Source organism: Notamacropus eugenii, chromosome 6 (genome assembly GCF_028372415.1).
Source record: "Notamacropus eugenii isolate mMacEug1 chromosome 6, mMacEug1.pri_v2, whole genome shotgun sequence".
NCBI lineage: Eukaryota > Metazoa > Chordata > Mammalia > Diprotodontia > Macropodidae > Notamacropus > Notamacropus eugenii.
Window position 1 is genome coordinate 368016046 of NC_092877.1, and position 16631 is coordinate 368032676.

At 39.5% G+C, this 16631-nt stretch overlaps 1 long non-coding RNA gene across 1 annotated transcript in view; it reads right to left on the reverse strand.

The window, feature by feature from the left end:
- LOC140510208 (uncharacterized) overlaps positions 1-9374 on the reverse strand; it is a 146441-nt gene extending 137067 nt beyond the window's left edge. The window contains exon 1 of the long non-coding RNA XR_011969145.1: positions 334-9374. This is a non-coding gene — a long non-coding RNA (uncharacterized lncRNA). The remainder of the gene's footprint in view (positions 1-333) is intronic.
- Positions 9375-16631: the final 7257 nt, after the last annotated feature.

The following is a 16631-nucleotide window of genomic DNA, read 5'->3' on the forward strand; positions in this document are numbered from 1 at the left end:
GAATACATAGAAGCCAATTTCTTCTCACCTCCTATATCAAAACCTCACTATATATCCTCCCTTTCTCCCCTTTTTATGCAGAAAACACGGTCCTCCTTAACCAAATAAATCCCTCATCCTCAATCCCAACCCCTCTCATGTTCTCCAAGAACCTGGCTCATTAATGATTCCCTCTATCATCATTATCTTCTACCAGCTTTCCTCAGAGTCAAGAAATACAAGTTAACTCATCCTTTTAAAAAAAATTTACTTAACCCTGTCAGCCTAACATTACTATCCTATGCCTTTCCTTCCTTTTATTGCTTAAGTCCAAGAAAAAAACATTATACTCACTGCTTCCACTTCCTCATTATCCACTCACTTCTCAGTCCTTGACAATCTTTCTTCTAATCCCACCATATAACTGCCACTGCTCCATCTGGGGTTGCCAGTGATCTCAACTGCTAACTTGAGTGGTCTTCTCCTTAACCTCTCTGTAACCTAGGAAACCATAGACTTCTCTCTTTTGTCCATTTTCCTCCCTTGGCTACTGCATCACCCTCCTCTGATTTTTCTCTTCTCTATCAGACCACTTCTCAGTCTTCTTTGCTAGAGAAGCATCCAGCTTCTATTTCTTCAGTATGGATATTTTCTATGAGTCTGTCCCAGACCCTCCTCTCTTTTTTCCAGTCCTTCTCTTGGAGACCTGATCAGCTCCCATGAGTTCCACATAGAAACATATTTAGCTCAATTCTTCTCCTAAACTACAGTCTCATCATCAACTGTGTGCTAGCTCTCCCCTCATGGACCTCCTTTGAACAATTTCAACTTAGTATGTCTAAAACAGAACTCATTTACCCCCATAAAGTTTCCTTCATCTTCCACTCTGGTGCATTCATATTTAATTAGTTGTTAAATCCCACAGCTACTGCCTTTTTCTCAGTTCCAGCTCCCCTCACTTCTTGTCTAGTATAATGTCTGGAGCAGTGCTTCTAGTCTCTCTGCTCTCCAATCCATCCTCCAAACAGCAGCCAAAATAATCCTTCTAAGGCACAGATATGACCATGTTAACTCTGTTTTTAAAAATCATCAATGGCTCCCTATTGCTGCTCAAATAAAATACACACTCATTTGCTTGAAATTTTAAAAATAACAGCAAGTACTAATTAAGCCTCTAACATATTCAAGACTATGTTAGAAGCTGGGGATACAGAGGCATAAACAAAACAGTCTCTGACTTCTATTGGCTGTCTGTTGGAGGAATATGGCATTTATGAAGAAGAAAAAGAAGGAGGAGGAAAAACAAAGTAATTCAAATTGGAAGAGGGCCCTAATGGAGGACTAGAAATGCCTATGACAGGAGCCAAGTGTTGCATTAAGTCTTTACACTCCATCACCAGGAAGTCGCCCATGATTACACTCAGATTCCATGGTACTGCCATTTACAGACTCAGCATCCGGGCCAAACTGGATTACTAGGCCATAACATGAGCTTCATATTCCATTTTCTATCTCTGGACACTCACATAAGTCATTTTCCATGTCTGAAACACACTCTTTCCTTATCTTCATCTCCCAAAAACTTTGTCTTCCTTCAAAGCTCGACTCAGGTTATAGCTTTGGCCATACCCCTCAAATGTTACTACTCTTTGCCCTCTTCAGTTTTCCTTGTCCTGTATAGTAGTGTGGATTCCAGTCCTGCCTCTCAAACAGACTGGCTGTGTGACCTTGAGAAAATCCCTTAACCTCTCTGTCCCCAAGGTAATTCTCTAAGACTATCTTTTACAGCCAAGTTTTCAATCTGCCTTTAATGAAGGTAGTTTCCATTCAAGAAGTTGCCACATTCATATAATGAGGACAGGAGGAGATGGATTCCCCACTGAAAAGATCTCAGTGGTATCCCCTCCTTTCACCAAGAAGGATATTTCTGTGCAGACAGAGACCTCCTGAAGTAGGCAGGAACTCATGTCAATAGCAGCTTCAGTCTGCCTTATGCATAGGTGGTAATGTTTGTTTGTTTTTTAACTTTATTGACACTATCACCAAAGCCAAAGATGTGATCATGTCCAGAGAGTGATGGGAGAAAGGCAGGTAAGGTCTGGACCTTAAGGAGAAAGTCGTAGTTTCTGATGAGCTCCTGTAGTAGGTGTTCTGCAAGGAGGAGGGAGAAAGAAAGAACAAGGACCCCGCTGAAATTAGACAGTAAGAATGTGCCAGGTCTGTGCCATATTGTCGCTCGCTCCAGAGTCTATACCCTTGGGATCACAGGGTTCTGACTCCTCCAATTCAGCTGAAGGTTTCCCAGTGTTTTGGCCAAAAGTATACAACATAAATCCACTTGTACTCCAGAAATATGCTGATACAGTTAAACAGCTTGTCCAACCTCACTCTCTAGTTCAGGCAGAAGCCTGAAGTTCTGAGCCTTACAACTCAAACCCCTCCAAAGAAAACAGTAAGAAAACTGGCTCAAAATCAGACTGGAGAAACGCACAAAAAGTAGAGACTAATCTAATTTTCTCATTTTTTTCATAAGAATGAATAGTATTACTGTTCCTTTGTAAATCTCTTAAGAATTTCCAAACAGTCTTAGAGTTCTTCACGTTTTTAGACAAAGCAAAGCACATTACTCAAGTTCAGACTTAGTTACAACTTTTGGAGGACCATTTCAGGATATCCCCATCCATATTTCTCTCCCCAATGTTCACAATGTTACTGCTATTTCTCTTCCTTCGCATTTATAACGTAAATATCCGTCTGATTCTTTTTCCAAGCAATTACTTGGACTACAAGCAGGAACTACTACCTATGCCTAGTATTTAATACTCACAAGTGATGGCCTGTTATGAAAAAAATCAGATTTTTATGTTATTATTTTAATCTATCAAATCAAATTTGGAAGCAAAGATATTAATGATAAAGACTAAAGAAAAAACCCAGCTCCATATAATGTACCCAAAGTAAGCAAATCTGATTAAAGAGACTCATTTGGGGTTAAAGCAATGTATCAGAAACCAGCTTAAAAGGAAGTGAGCACCTGGTTTACAGGATTAAACATGAATCTGTTAAAATTATAAACAAATGCAACGGAAGCTGTCATAAATAACAACAGTTGGAAATGTTCTGATTTGAGGCATCTATGTTGCTTTCACTCATATTGAAAGGTCTGGACCCAACCAGATTTTTACAGGATGTTAGTTTCCTAATGAAAACTGACCAGTTTAACTCTGAACTGCTTAAATGAAAAGAAAACTTCACTTTATCTCATGATCGCTTTGGTGCATTGTGTCAAGTCTGCAAACTCACTTCCCTGTACTTATGTTCCTGGCAGTCAGAAAAGGGAGGGGAAGAGAGAAACATTTAATGAGCACTTACTATGTACCAGGCACTATGCTTTAGAGATATTATCTCACTTGATGCTCGTAACAAACCTGTTAGGTAGGTTCTACTATTAACCCCATTTTACAGGTAAGGAAACTGAAGCAGACAGTGGTTAAGTGACTTGCCCAAGGTCACACAGCTAGTATCTGAGAACAGATCTGAACTGAGATCTCCTGATTCTATCCATCTACACCTCTAAAAGAAAAGTGTTCCCTCCTCTTCTCTAAAGCTAATCTCTTAATTCCTGTTTTCCAGTTTATCCTTCCTCACATACCTTCCCTGGGATTCTTCTCTTTCTCAGTTATTTCCCCCTTTCTCCTTTTCCCTTTCTCTCACCCACATTTTCTTTCAATACAGCAACTCCCTTTTTGTTGCCTACAAACACTAGCTGTTTAACCTTATAACAAAAGTCATGTGGTGCTTCTTAACCTCCCCAAGACTTCATTATCTGTGAAATGAGTGGGGTCAGTTGATGCCTGAAGTCCCTTCGGCACTAAATGTATGATGCGCAGGTTTCCCTTTTCCTGAAGAATAACAACAAAAACCCCTTTGCTTAATCCTGTTACCTACTCTCTCTAGCTATCACCATGCTTCTCACCAATCTTTCACTGCCATATTTCTCAGAGGAGAGGTCTGCACCAATGCCTCACCAACCCATCTGGTACCTCTTCCTGCCAACCTACTAAAATGATGAACCAAAGAAATCCATCTGGTACTATCCTTAACAGTCTACTAAAATGGTAAACTAAAGACCTAATTGGCATAGTCACATGTCTGAGTCTTTCTCCTTGATCTTGCTACAGCATTCAGCACTACTGATTGTGTAAAGTATATGCTGCTCAAGTAAGGTATGTATGTCCACGCTGAATATCTAAATGCATAGACAGGTGGCTCAAGGGGAAGAATTGATAATTATCTCTGAATTATTGCCCCATCCTTCTCCAAGGGAGAATCAAGTTACTGCCCTGAAGGCAGCAGGAGATGGAACCACAAGGCTAGCCACTCTGTTGTCCTCTGGAAGAGAAATACTCTCTAGACTAGACATATCTATCTGTCCCCCTAAAATTGCTGATCTAATGGTATGATTGGTTTGGAAGAAAACGTTTCTAGCTTCCCTGGTCATTATCTCTAAAAAAAAGAAAGGATAACCCAGGCTTATACCCACTGATTTGTCCCCTTCCCACCAAATGATAATTATACAAAAGACCATAAGAAATAGCAAATAATAAGTAAACCCTTTTATCCAAGCAGATAAAAAAACAAAACTCAATTATACAGATTAGAATAAAGAAGAAAAGAGATGAGTGAATGAACTCTTTAAATGAGACAGCAACGAGATCTCATTCAACTAAAAGAGGCCCTAATCTTACCCAAGGGAAATTCTCTAACATCTCTAGGGAGGCAAGTTGTAAATAAGAAAAATGTTGAGGGACCAGGTTCCCCTCCACGCCAGCAAGAGAGACTTTGTCTTTTTCCTCTCTGGACCTGGTTTTCAAGAAAGGTTGGAATCAGGAGCATCTCTTTCAAAGAAGGAACAAAAAATATCTCTCCTCTCCAAAGCCCTCACCCTTTACAGGCATATAGTATCCAATAGCATTCTTTCCTCCAGTTGAAAGAATCTCATGTAAAATGTTCCAGGCATGGCTAGAACCCACATGTTACCTCCATCTTTCAAAATCTCTCTTCTCTTGCTTTCAATGAAATTATATAATATATATTATATTATATTGTTATATTATGTTATAATATAAATTCTATTTCTCATCCCATCTCTGTTAATCACACATCTCTCCTCTGCTTGCTTCTCTTTCCTAAATATGGCAGATAAAATTGTTGGTCCCAACACCAAATGTCCCCAGTCTGTTGTGCTAACAATGAAGAAGATGAAGAAAGTCATGTGTATCTTTTCCTCTACTGTTGTCACTTTTCACTGCAGCCATTATGCTCATCTCCTTATTTCTGGGTGTGGATGTACAAATGGTTGCACTCCATCTCAGGAGCTAAATTCTTAGACTTTATAATTTGTCCTAAAAGGGCCTTCCCTCTCTTGTCAGCTTCTAGCCCATGGCCATGTTCAGGACAACTGACTGGTTGAAGTCTGAACCTGAGATAAGTGGGATGCTAATATATTACCACGGCACCTTGTATGATGCATCTTCCCAAAACCAATTTAAAATGATCTAGGTTTTGAAGAACATTAAATCACAAGCCAAGGATTCCAACTTCAGAAAATCAAAGCAACAAAGGGTTGTTTTGATACCAACCAATTTATAAAAATTATGTTGCTGTCTTCCCTATGGAGAATTTCTACATGTTGTCAAGCAAGCATCAGAGATTGTGATATACTGTAAGCATGCCTTGCCTCAGGATGGCATTTCAGACTTTTGAACACTCACAGGAACCAGTTCATCAGGAAAGGGTGTTATGTTCATCCTTGGTTGCTGAAGAAGACCATGCCATCAGAGAAACTGACTTTGCTTTGAGTGAGGGAGGGCTGTGCAGGTAACCAGCCTCACTTCTCCTCCAGAGCCATCTGAATCCAGTGACCACATATTCATCAGGATGACTGGAGATGGCCCAGGATGCAATGGGAGACCTTGGCCCCTTTAGGCTAAGGTCTATTAAGATACTCACTTAAAGTGAGGTAATGTTCATTCAGTGAATAGGCCTGTTTAAGAAATAATCAAGGGGTAGCACAGAGGGATAATGCCCTTTGCTAATGTATTTGACTTTTGTGATGCCAGTTTAGAACTACAGTATCCTCAGAGTAGGAAGGACCTTAGATGCCCATGCTTGGAGTAGACACCACCCTAACTCACCAACAGATTCAAGGCTTGCTGGTTACCTTCAATCTGATTTAGCCCATCTGCAGAGACAATTCACCAGGGTGAGGCCATCGTTGATGCTACAACTTCTTGGAGCCACAGGTTTGAGTTGAGTGCCAGGTGGACACTAAAAGTGGATGAACAGTCCCGAAAAGAGTTCACAAGCTCCACAACTGAGATGCTAGTCTTCCCTGGACATCCCATCTACTCCATAAGCCTCAGTGGTCATTGAAGTCATCACTGTATTACAGGATAAAGATAATCCTTAAGGCTCATAATGATAACCCTAGTCATCAGAAGGAGGTGAAATAGTGTCCAGTATATGCTGAAGAAAAATTTTAAAAAAACTTTTCAATGTATTTTAGAGAGATGGACATCTAAATGATTACTAGAGTATTTCAGCATTGCAACAAAACCATTACCTCACAGATAGAAATATTTCAAGTATTTCCTCCATTGGTTATGAATCACCTATACCGCTTCATCTTTGTCTACACTCTCCTTTGGTACCTCCACAGTGGTCCTCCTGCCTATTGTTTCCAAATGACTCCAAATAGTTCCTTTTTAATAATGCAAAAAGCCACAAAGTCTCAGCTCGTAATAATGGTGATATCTGACATTTATACAGTGCTTTTAAGATATGCAATGTCCTTCAGTTATATGATCACCTTTGATGCAGTTATGTGGAACAGTTTATTCCCTGACAGTTTCAGTGAGGCAAAGTTTTATTGTATTTGATTTTTACTGCTCTAAGATCCAGGAAAAGTGAGTTATTCCCAACAAGACCATAAAGATCCCAACAGCTTAACCATGTGAGATAGACAGGCTATTCAGTGTCACTGACATTTTCCTTAAGACCATGTAGATCTTTATTAGCTATAGATAAATTCCATTCATGTGATCTATGGTGCAAAACCCACTTCTTTCCTGAAAGTTATTTGTAGAAATTGTTGAAACAGAAGAAAATTCTTACTTTTTTTTCTAAAAGAGCAAGAAAGAATTTCTTTACTATCCAGGTTATCCCTGTCCAACATTAATGTCATACATGACCTCCCAGCATGAGATGGTAAGCTTCCACATGCTAGTGACTTACCCACAGTGAGGCATTTTCCCTAAAGTCACAGAATACATGCAAGCCCAGAATTGATTGGATCACAGTTTTAGATCTGGGAGGGATCTTGTAGGTAAGTTGATCAAACTCCTTCCTTTTACAAAGGAAGTCACTGAAGTCCACTGAGACAAACAAATTTGTCCACAAATTAGTCCAGGTAACAAGGGTCCAAGCCGAGACAGAACTCCTTCCACATTGCCATCTTAGGAGAGCACAGTGAAGCTTTCCATCTCAGCAGAGCAACAATACTGGTCTAAATAATGGTATCTCCATTTCTTATTTCCATCTCACTTCTCTATGATTCTCTATGATTTCACTATCAAATCCTCTCAAGATTCTTATGTCTTCAGGGTTGGAGCCAAGATAGTGGAGTAGAAAGATGCACAGACTCTAGTTCTTCCCCCACAGCCCATAAAATACCTGTAAGAAATGATGCTCAACAAATTCTAGAGAAGCAGAAGACACAGAGTGACAAAGTGAAAGAGATTTCCAGCCAAAGGTAACCTGGAAAGCTCAACAGGCTGCTGGGGCAGAATCCCCAGCAGGGAAGGTTTCAGATCCCTCAACCCACAAGTGCCAAAGAAAGCTTCAAAGGTCAGTGAGAGGGCTTTCCCAATTGGGGGAGAAGGGAGCAGGGTCCCCCCCAGCACTGGCCCCAGGTGGCAGCAGTGGTAGTGGCATCAGCAGCAGTGGGCTTCTGTTTGGGAAACACTCAGCCTAAAGCCCATGGGGGAATTGAGCAGCTGATCTGAACCTCAGACTTGAGCACAGTCCTGTGGGGAAGACAAGTACTAGGACCCTCCTCTTAACAAAGGATTCAGAAGTCAAGTAACTGGCTGGGAAAATGCCCCAAAAAGGGGGAAAAATAAGACCATAGAAGGTTACTTTCTTGGTGAACATGTATTTCCTTCCATCCTTTCAGATATGGAAGAACAATGCATACTGTCAGAGGAAGTCAAGGCTTCTGCATCCAGTACCTCCAAAATGAATACATAATGGGCTCAGACCATGGAAGAGCTTGAAAAGTGAGTCAAGAGCTTGCTAAAGGAGACCCAAAAAAATGCTGAAGAAAATAACACCTTTAAAAATGGCTAACAATTGGAAAAAGAGGTCCAAAAAGCCAATGAGGAGAAGAAGGCTTTAAAAAGCAGAATTAGCCAAATGGAAAAGGAAGTTCAAAAGCTCACTGAAGAAAATAGTTCTTTAAAAATGAGAGTTGAGCTGAGAGAAGCTAATGACTGTATGATAAACCAAGAAATTACAAAACAAAACCAAAAGAATGAAAAAATAGAAGATAAAGTGAAATATCTCATTAGAAAAACAACTGACCTGGAAAATAGATCCAGGAGAGATAATTCAAAAATTATAGGACTACCTGAAAGCCATGGTCAAAAAAAGAGCCTAGACATCATCTTTCATGAAATTATCAAGGAAAACTGCCCTGATATTCTACAGCCAGAGGGTAAAATAAATATGGAAAGAATCCACTGATCACCTCCTGAAAGAAACCCAAAAAGAGAAGCTCCTAAGAATATTGTGGCCAAATTTCAGAGTTCCCAGGTCAAGGAGAAAATATTGCAAGCAGCTAGAAAGAAACAATTAGAGTATTGTGGAAATGCAATCAGGATAATACAGGATCTGGCAACTTCTACATTAAGGGATAGAAGGGCTTGGAATAGGATATTTCAGAAGTCAAAGGAACTGGGATTGAAGCCAAGAATCACCTACCCAGCAAAACTGAGTAAAATACTTCAGGGGAAAAAATGGTCATTCAATGATACAGAGGACTTCCAAGAATTCTTGATGAAAAGACCAGAACTGAATAGGAAATTTGACTTTCAAACACAAGAATCAAGAGAAGCATGAAAAGGTAAAGAGGAAAGAGAATCATAAAGGACTTTCTAAAACTGAACTGTTTACATTCCTACATGGAAAGATAATATTTGTAACTCTTGAGACTTTTCTCAGTATTTGAGTAGGTGGAGGGCTTACACACATACACACACACACACACACACACATATAGACAGAGAGCACAGGTTGAGTTGAATCAGAAGTGATGATATCTATAAAAAATAAAATTAAGGGGTGAGAGAGTAATATATTGGGAGGAGGGGGAGAAATGGAATGGGGCAAATTATCACTCATAAAAGAGATAAGAAAAATCTTTAGTGGAGGAGAAAAGGGAGGAGGTGGAAGGGAAAGTGAAGCTTACCTTCTTCACATTTGGCTTAAGGAGGGAATAGCATGCTCATTCAATTTGGTATGAAAATCTATCTTACACTACAGGAAAGTAGGGGAGAAGGGGACAAGTGGGGTGAGGGGGATGATATAAGGGAGAGTAAATGGGAGAAGGGAATAACTAGAAGTAAACACTTTTGGGAAGGAACAAGGTCAAATGAAAGAACAGAATAAATGGGGGACAGGGTAGGATGGAGGGAAATATAGTTAGTCTTACACAACATGACTATTATGGAAGTCTTTTGCAAAACAACACATATTGAATTGCTTGCCTTCTCAGTGGGGATGGGTGGAGAGGAAGGGAGGGAGAGAAGTTGGAATTCAAATTATTAGAAATGAATGATGAGAACTGTTATTGCATATAACTGGGAAATAAGAAATATAGGTAATGGGGTATAGAAATTTATCTTGCCCTACAAGAAAAGAGAGAAGATGGGGATAAGGGAAGGGTTGGGTGTGGTAGAAAGGAAGATAAATTGAGGGAAGGGGTAATCAGAATGCAAGGTGTTATGGGGTGGGGGGAGGGGAGAGATAGGGAGAAAAATTGGAACTCAAAATTTTGTGGAAATGAATGTTGAAATCTAAAAATAAATAAACAAAACTATAAAAAAAGATTCTGATGTCTTAAAGACTTTCTCAAGAGGAATTCTGAGAGCTAACATTCTCAACGCTTCCCAAAACTGTAAAGTTTGTTCTTGGGCACACAATTTGCTTCAGTGTATTTCTGCTTAATCCTTTTCTTTGGTGGTGTTTAATATTTTGAGTCTTAGGAACTTTCTTCAAGATATGTTTATTGCCTTAAAAAATCCTCATTGTAAAACAAAGGCAAATATCTTCATTTGAAAGGAGTAAGTACATCATTAAGTGAGGCAGCTGAGTGGGACAATGAATAGAGCCAGAGTCAAGAAGACTTGAATTCAAATAGAGCCTTGGACACTTACTAGTTGTATGCCCCTGGGCAAGTCATTTAACCCTGTTTGCCTCAGTTTCCTCCTGTGTAAAATGAGCTAGAGAAGGGAATGGCAGACCATTCCAGTATCTTTGCCAAAAAGACCCCAAAAGGGGTCCCAAAGAGTCTGATGGAACTGAAAAGTAAATAAGCATCATTAACCAGTCAATAACGTATCTGGGTCTTTAGTCCACAGTGTCATATAGAGTCTGTAGAAATATTTAACTTATTTAAAATTATTCCTTCCATAATATTTTTTCCTAATGCAAAACATTCCCCTCACTGATGCATGAATTTACGCAACTGAAAACTCTTAGATTAAGAGTTTGCCTCTCTTCCACACTGGCATGAATGATGATGCTGAGCCTGGATAAACAGATCAACTACAAAGTTAGTCCGGCCATCTTGAGATGATTTCCATAGAAAACATGTGTCCAATAATACAACATTTTCTTTTCCTGTATTGAGAAAGAAGAAAGCCTTCTAGTTTCAGACATTCTACCATGGACATTATTAGACTGGTTGCAATTCTTTACATCTGATCATAGCTCTAGTGCTAAAAGGAACCATAGATGCCATCTAGTCAAATCCTTTCATTTTACATTTTACAGTAAGGAAACAGAGACCCAGGAGGTTGCAATCACACAGGTAGTAAATGTGTGGTGTAGTATTTGATGTGGTGTAGTACATAAAAATGAAAAATGTAATATACAAGCCAACATGGAAAATCTACGTAAGCTGCTAGATGGTATGCTCCTCAGACTACATACTGGCCTTTTCCAACTTTCCCTTCTACCCTGATCCACTGGTCAATGACAAGATAGAATAAGAAATGGACCAGATCTCTTTAGTTGTAAGGATGTTTTTATATAAATTCTTCCAGGTCTTATCTGCCTTTGAAGTAAATTATATTTTCCAACAAAATGGTTTGTGATTTGGGGGTCCAATCCTAATTTTTCCATTGGTGATGACCCTAAGCAGCAGTTTCCATGAGTAAGCCAATGCCTAAATTCCCCTAGGATTCCCCCACCCCAGGGTATCAGGTGAACATTCTAATGCAATATTCTCTCCACTAGAAACGTTGCTCTATATTAATAGTATCAGCTTTAAGAGGCAAACTACTTGAAGGCAGGCACCTTGAATACAATTAATTCTTACATTACTCTCTGAAAATAGAGCAACAAACTAGGTGTATCACTAGCATATCACTGTATTTTTTTCCATTTGCACAGATCATCCTCTTAAAAGGAATGGCAACATAACAGCATAAATGCATGAGTTCAGAGGATTTAGAATTAGAAGGAGCAATAAGAGCCCAATGCCTTCATGTGACATATGAGGGAAGTGAGGAACCAGAGAAGGAAAGTGATGTACCTAACATCACACAGCTTTGAGGTGCATTAGGAATGATGATTAAAAAGGAGTTAAATGGTTTATGATGCAGAGGAATATAACCAAACCATGGGACCAAGCCTGGAAAGTTCCCAAGTGGAGCCCTCAGCACCTTCTGTCCTTTCAGCTCTGGGAGTTCTCCAATTTGTCCTCACCAATGGCTGTCAATGTGGTTTTAATCCTCTCTCATCCCAAACAAATCTGAACAAGGCAGAAGGTATTAAGGGTATACTTAAGGATGTTTTCTTTCACCCTGGTGCCAGAAAAAGAAAAAGAAAGTTAACTCAGATTGCCTGTATTGTATAAATCCCTGATATAAAAAAGCAAAAAAAAGTCATCTTATTCTTTATATCTTTCCAGATAGAAACAATGCAGAGTACCTCAAAATTTTGACAAGTGGAAAACATAAAATATTATGAATTCTTTCATTCTTTCATGGGGAAATTTGAAATCATCCTCAGTGTTCTTTGAATTGGACCCATTTGAGGATATTTGGGTAACTAAGATGACAAAACATGATTGACAGTATTTATATAAAACTTTAAGGTTTGCAAAGTGCTTTTCCTGTATTATCTCATTTAATCCTCATGACAACTTTTCAAAGTACTATCCTCAGTCCCATTTTACAAATGAGCAAACCATGGCTGAGAAAAGATAACCTAATTACTCAGCTAGTTAGTATCTGAGGCAGAATTCAAACTCAGGTCTTCCCAACTCCAAGTTTAGCATTCTATTGACTTTGAAACCTAGAGATTTCCCTATATGAGAGAGAGAGAGAGAGAGAGAGAGAGAGAGAGAGAGAGAGAGAGAGAGAGAGAGAGAGAGAGAGAGAGAGAGAGAGGAAGGAAGGAAGGAAGGAAGGAAGGAAGGAAGGAAGGAAGGGAGGAAGGAAGGAAGGAAGGAAGACAGAAAGAAGAAAGAAAGAGAAAGAAAGAAAGAAAGAAAGAAAGAAAGAAAGAAAGAAAGAAAGAAGAGAAGGAAGGAAGAAAGGAAGAAAGAAAGAAAGAACGGACAAAGGGAGGGAGGGAGGAAGGAAGGAAAGAAGGAAGGAAGGGAAGAAAGAAAGAAAAGAGGAAAGGAAGGAAGGAAAATAATAATAATAACATAAAATAGATCAAGATTGCACATCCTTCTGAGACCAATGTCTTCCTTTTTTCCCTCCTAATTTCCTGATCTCTCCTTCTCCATCTTCCAAAAGAATCTCAAATGCCCATATTCTAACCCAACAAAATCGTTCTTGTAAAACATACTTTGGTGACTCATTTGTTTGTTCAAGTTCTACTACTATCATTTTTTTCCCAATTTAAAGATCTTGGTGCCTGAATTTGAAGTCAGAAAACGGGTTAAAGTTTGGCTCTGTTTGTCATTCAGTCATTTTTTTTGCTTGTGTCCAACTCTTCCTGACCTCATTTGGGGTTTTCTTGGCAAAGATACTGGAGAGGTTTGTCATTTCCTTCTATAGCTCATTTTACAGATGAGGAAATTGAGGCAAACAGGGTTAAATGACTTGCCCAGGGTCACACAGATAGTAAGAGTCTGAGGCCAAATTTGAACTCAGGAAAGGCACTGCACTCTGTGCACTGTGGCGCCACCTAGCACCATTTGTTCTGTTACTAATTACCTATGAGAACTTGGACAAAGTCATTGACAGTTCAATTTTCCTTCATGAAGAAAACTTGGTCCTCAGTTTACTCATCTGTAAAAAAGGAAGGGGTTTGGATTGGACCAAAGGTTCTTAACCTTTTTTTAGCGTCCTGGATATCTTTAACAGTTTTATCTGGTGAAACCTAGACATACCTTCTCAGAATCATACTTTTTAATGTATAAAATAAATGCATAGGATTACAAAGGAAAACAATTATATTTAAATATAATTAGTAAAATATTAAAGCACACCCACATACACATCCATGGAGCCTAGATTTAAAACCTCATGCCAAATGATCACCAAGCTCCCTTTCCTTTCTAAAACTGATTATCCCATGTATTTAGCCATTCTATTGAAAAAGAATACTTAATTCTATTGAAAAAGTACCCTTAATTATTGATCAGTGAACAATTAATATTCATAAAGTTCACACCCACTGTTTTTAAAGTAGTTTAAGAATTAATTAAATGCATTGTATCCACCTTCAAGTACTAGACATCCTCAGACAACAGTGATGGAGAACAATGTTTCTCCCCCAAGGCATCTGTCATTGGGGGGACATTCTCCTGATATTTTGGTGCTCAGGTGCCCTGGAGTTAATTAACTACAGGTTTATTAAGACAAGTTCTTTCTTGGTGCCTATAGATCAATTACAATTGTAGGTTCATAGATTTAGAAGTCAATTAGCCCATCTCCTTTATTTTACGAAGGTTCAGAGAAGATGAGTTACTTAGGATAGGAACCATAGATTTAGAGCTGAAATCAATCAATGAAATTGGTTTGGTTGGTTGTTGTCCTTTGTACCTGAAGAGGACCAAAATGACATCATTATGTCAAGGTTCAATGTATCCAACTGTGGCTGATCAGATTATCCAGAAGGCTCTACTACAGGTTAGGCACAAATAGTCCATATGAACATTTGAAGTGGAGATGTCTAAATTTATACATCATATTTCTTTTGAGCTACAGCAATTCTGCTTTGTTCACAGAGCACAGCACCTTCTCTGATGTGGGCATGCCCTGCTGGGCGGTCCTGTGCCAGTGCCTCCCATATCTCAATAGATTCCAAAGTTCTTCAGAGAGACCTTGAGAGTGTCCTTGTATCACTTCTGACATCTGTGTGAGTGCCTGCTTTCTGTGTGTTCTTTCTAAAATAGTCTTTTGGGTAAATATACATTTGGCATTTGAACTATGTGGCCAGTCCATCAAAACTGTGCTCTCTCCAGTAAAATTTGAATGATTGGCAAATCAGCTGGAGAAAGGACCTATAGAGAACTGTCCAGGGCCCATAATTATCATACTTAGGAAATGCATCTAAAACTAGTATTAGTAGAATAGTAGTACCACACACACACACACACAATGGCCCAGTCATCCCAGGGGAACCACATCTGTGGAGACTGGACTTGGTAACTAACTGCCTTGGCAGCCCCCACCTCCTCGACAACTGTAGCTATGGAAGACGCAGAAAAGCAACTTCACCCCATCAGTGCCCTTGGCCCCATCCAATGGCTCAGCATCAGAGATGGATCTGGTTTCATCCATGAAAATGACATTAAGGAAGATGTGTTATCATCAGCTTTCCATCTACTTCTAAGGACTCTGGACTTTTCCTTCTGATTTGGAGCTGAAATCTCCTCTCTCCCCCCTCCCATTAGAAGGTGAACTAGACTGTTGCGTTTCTCTTGCTATCCTAATCACTTAGCACAATGCCTGGGATTTAATAAATGCTTTTTCATTCAGGCTATCTCCTGTGGCTGACAGAATGATTCAGGAAGTGAGGGAGGGGGAAGAGAAAAAAATGTTTTGCTATGATTATTTGGATAGTTTAAGTAAAAATGATCTCTTTGAATAAAAAGTCCAAATTATTGCTATAAATCTCCACTTTGCTTTTCACGTGCAGACAAAGCTTTAGTATTCTGATGTATCATTCATTGAGTTTTGATATAACTTATGCATCACCTATGGATCATATGGTTATTTGGGGAAATTGATTTCCAGACTTGTATTTAAATTAGGGAGGAACAGGAGCAAAGAGGAAGAGAAACCAAGACTCAGCTCACACTCATATAGACCTGAACAAAGGCCAACAGTGTCTGATTCTGAAATGTTTACTTGACTTTTATTATCCCCACATTTTCTAAATTGTCATTCACCCTAAGAAACGGCCCAAATTCTCCAAGAATCTGTGTCCAAAGAAATTGACTTAAATTGCATCTCCAAACAAGACACACACCCATTTTCACCTCTACCTCCCACATAGTCATTTCATATTTCTCATACCATCCTCCATCCTGTCACGCCTTATTCCCTTCTCCACACTGTCACAAACTCTCCAGGACTGGTTTGCCAGCCGCACCAGTTTCCCCAATTATCCCAATTACCAGCATCAAGAGGATGACCTCAGTCAACCATTATATCCCCAAAGAGGGTAATCAATCACCACAGACACCTGTGATTTCTTTTCTCACACATACACACACACACACACACACACACACACACACACACACACGCACGCACGCACCAGAACACCGCTGTCATCTCTTCAGAATCTTTCATTTCTAATCATTGTGGACAATAAGGTGGTGATAATAGGTTCAGGACAGATCTTCTTGGGTGGGGGGTTTGAACAAGACAGATCTTGGTTAAGAAATGCCTGATGCAGTTGCAGCTATATTCATTTTGAGAAGACAGTGCTCTGAGTGGGCTATAATTAGGATGGAGTGATGGAGTCTGGGGAGCAGGATGGATAATATCTTGGAGGAAATAAGAGCCTTCCAACTTTCAAAGGAGCGCCCACATTCAGCCAGATGCAGGTCTCAGGAAATAGATATATTGTCATTACCAACTACTTGCTCCCACATTCAAAAATGAGAAAAGAACCTTAGCAGTCATTTGGTTGAACCTCCTCATTTAATAGATGAGGAAGCTAAGGATCAGAGAGGTCAAGTGACTTGCCTGAGGTCTCACCGTTTGCACGTTTCAGAAGCAGGATTCAACATTGGGTCTTCCAAAGCCAGCCTTCTATCCACAACAAGCTGCCTTTAATCAGAATCCTGCCAGACCCCAAGCCTGCTGACAATCTCTTTACCTTCCTGTCTCCAA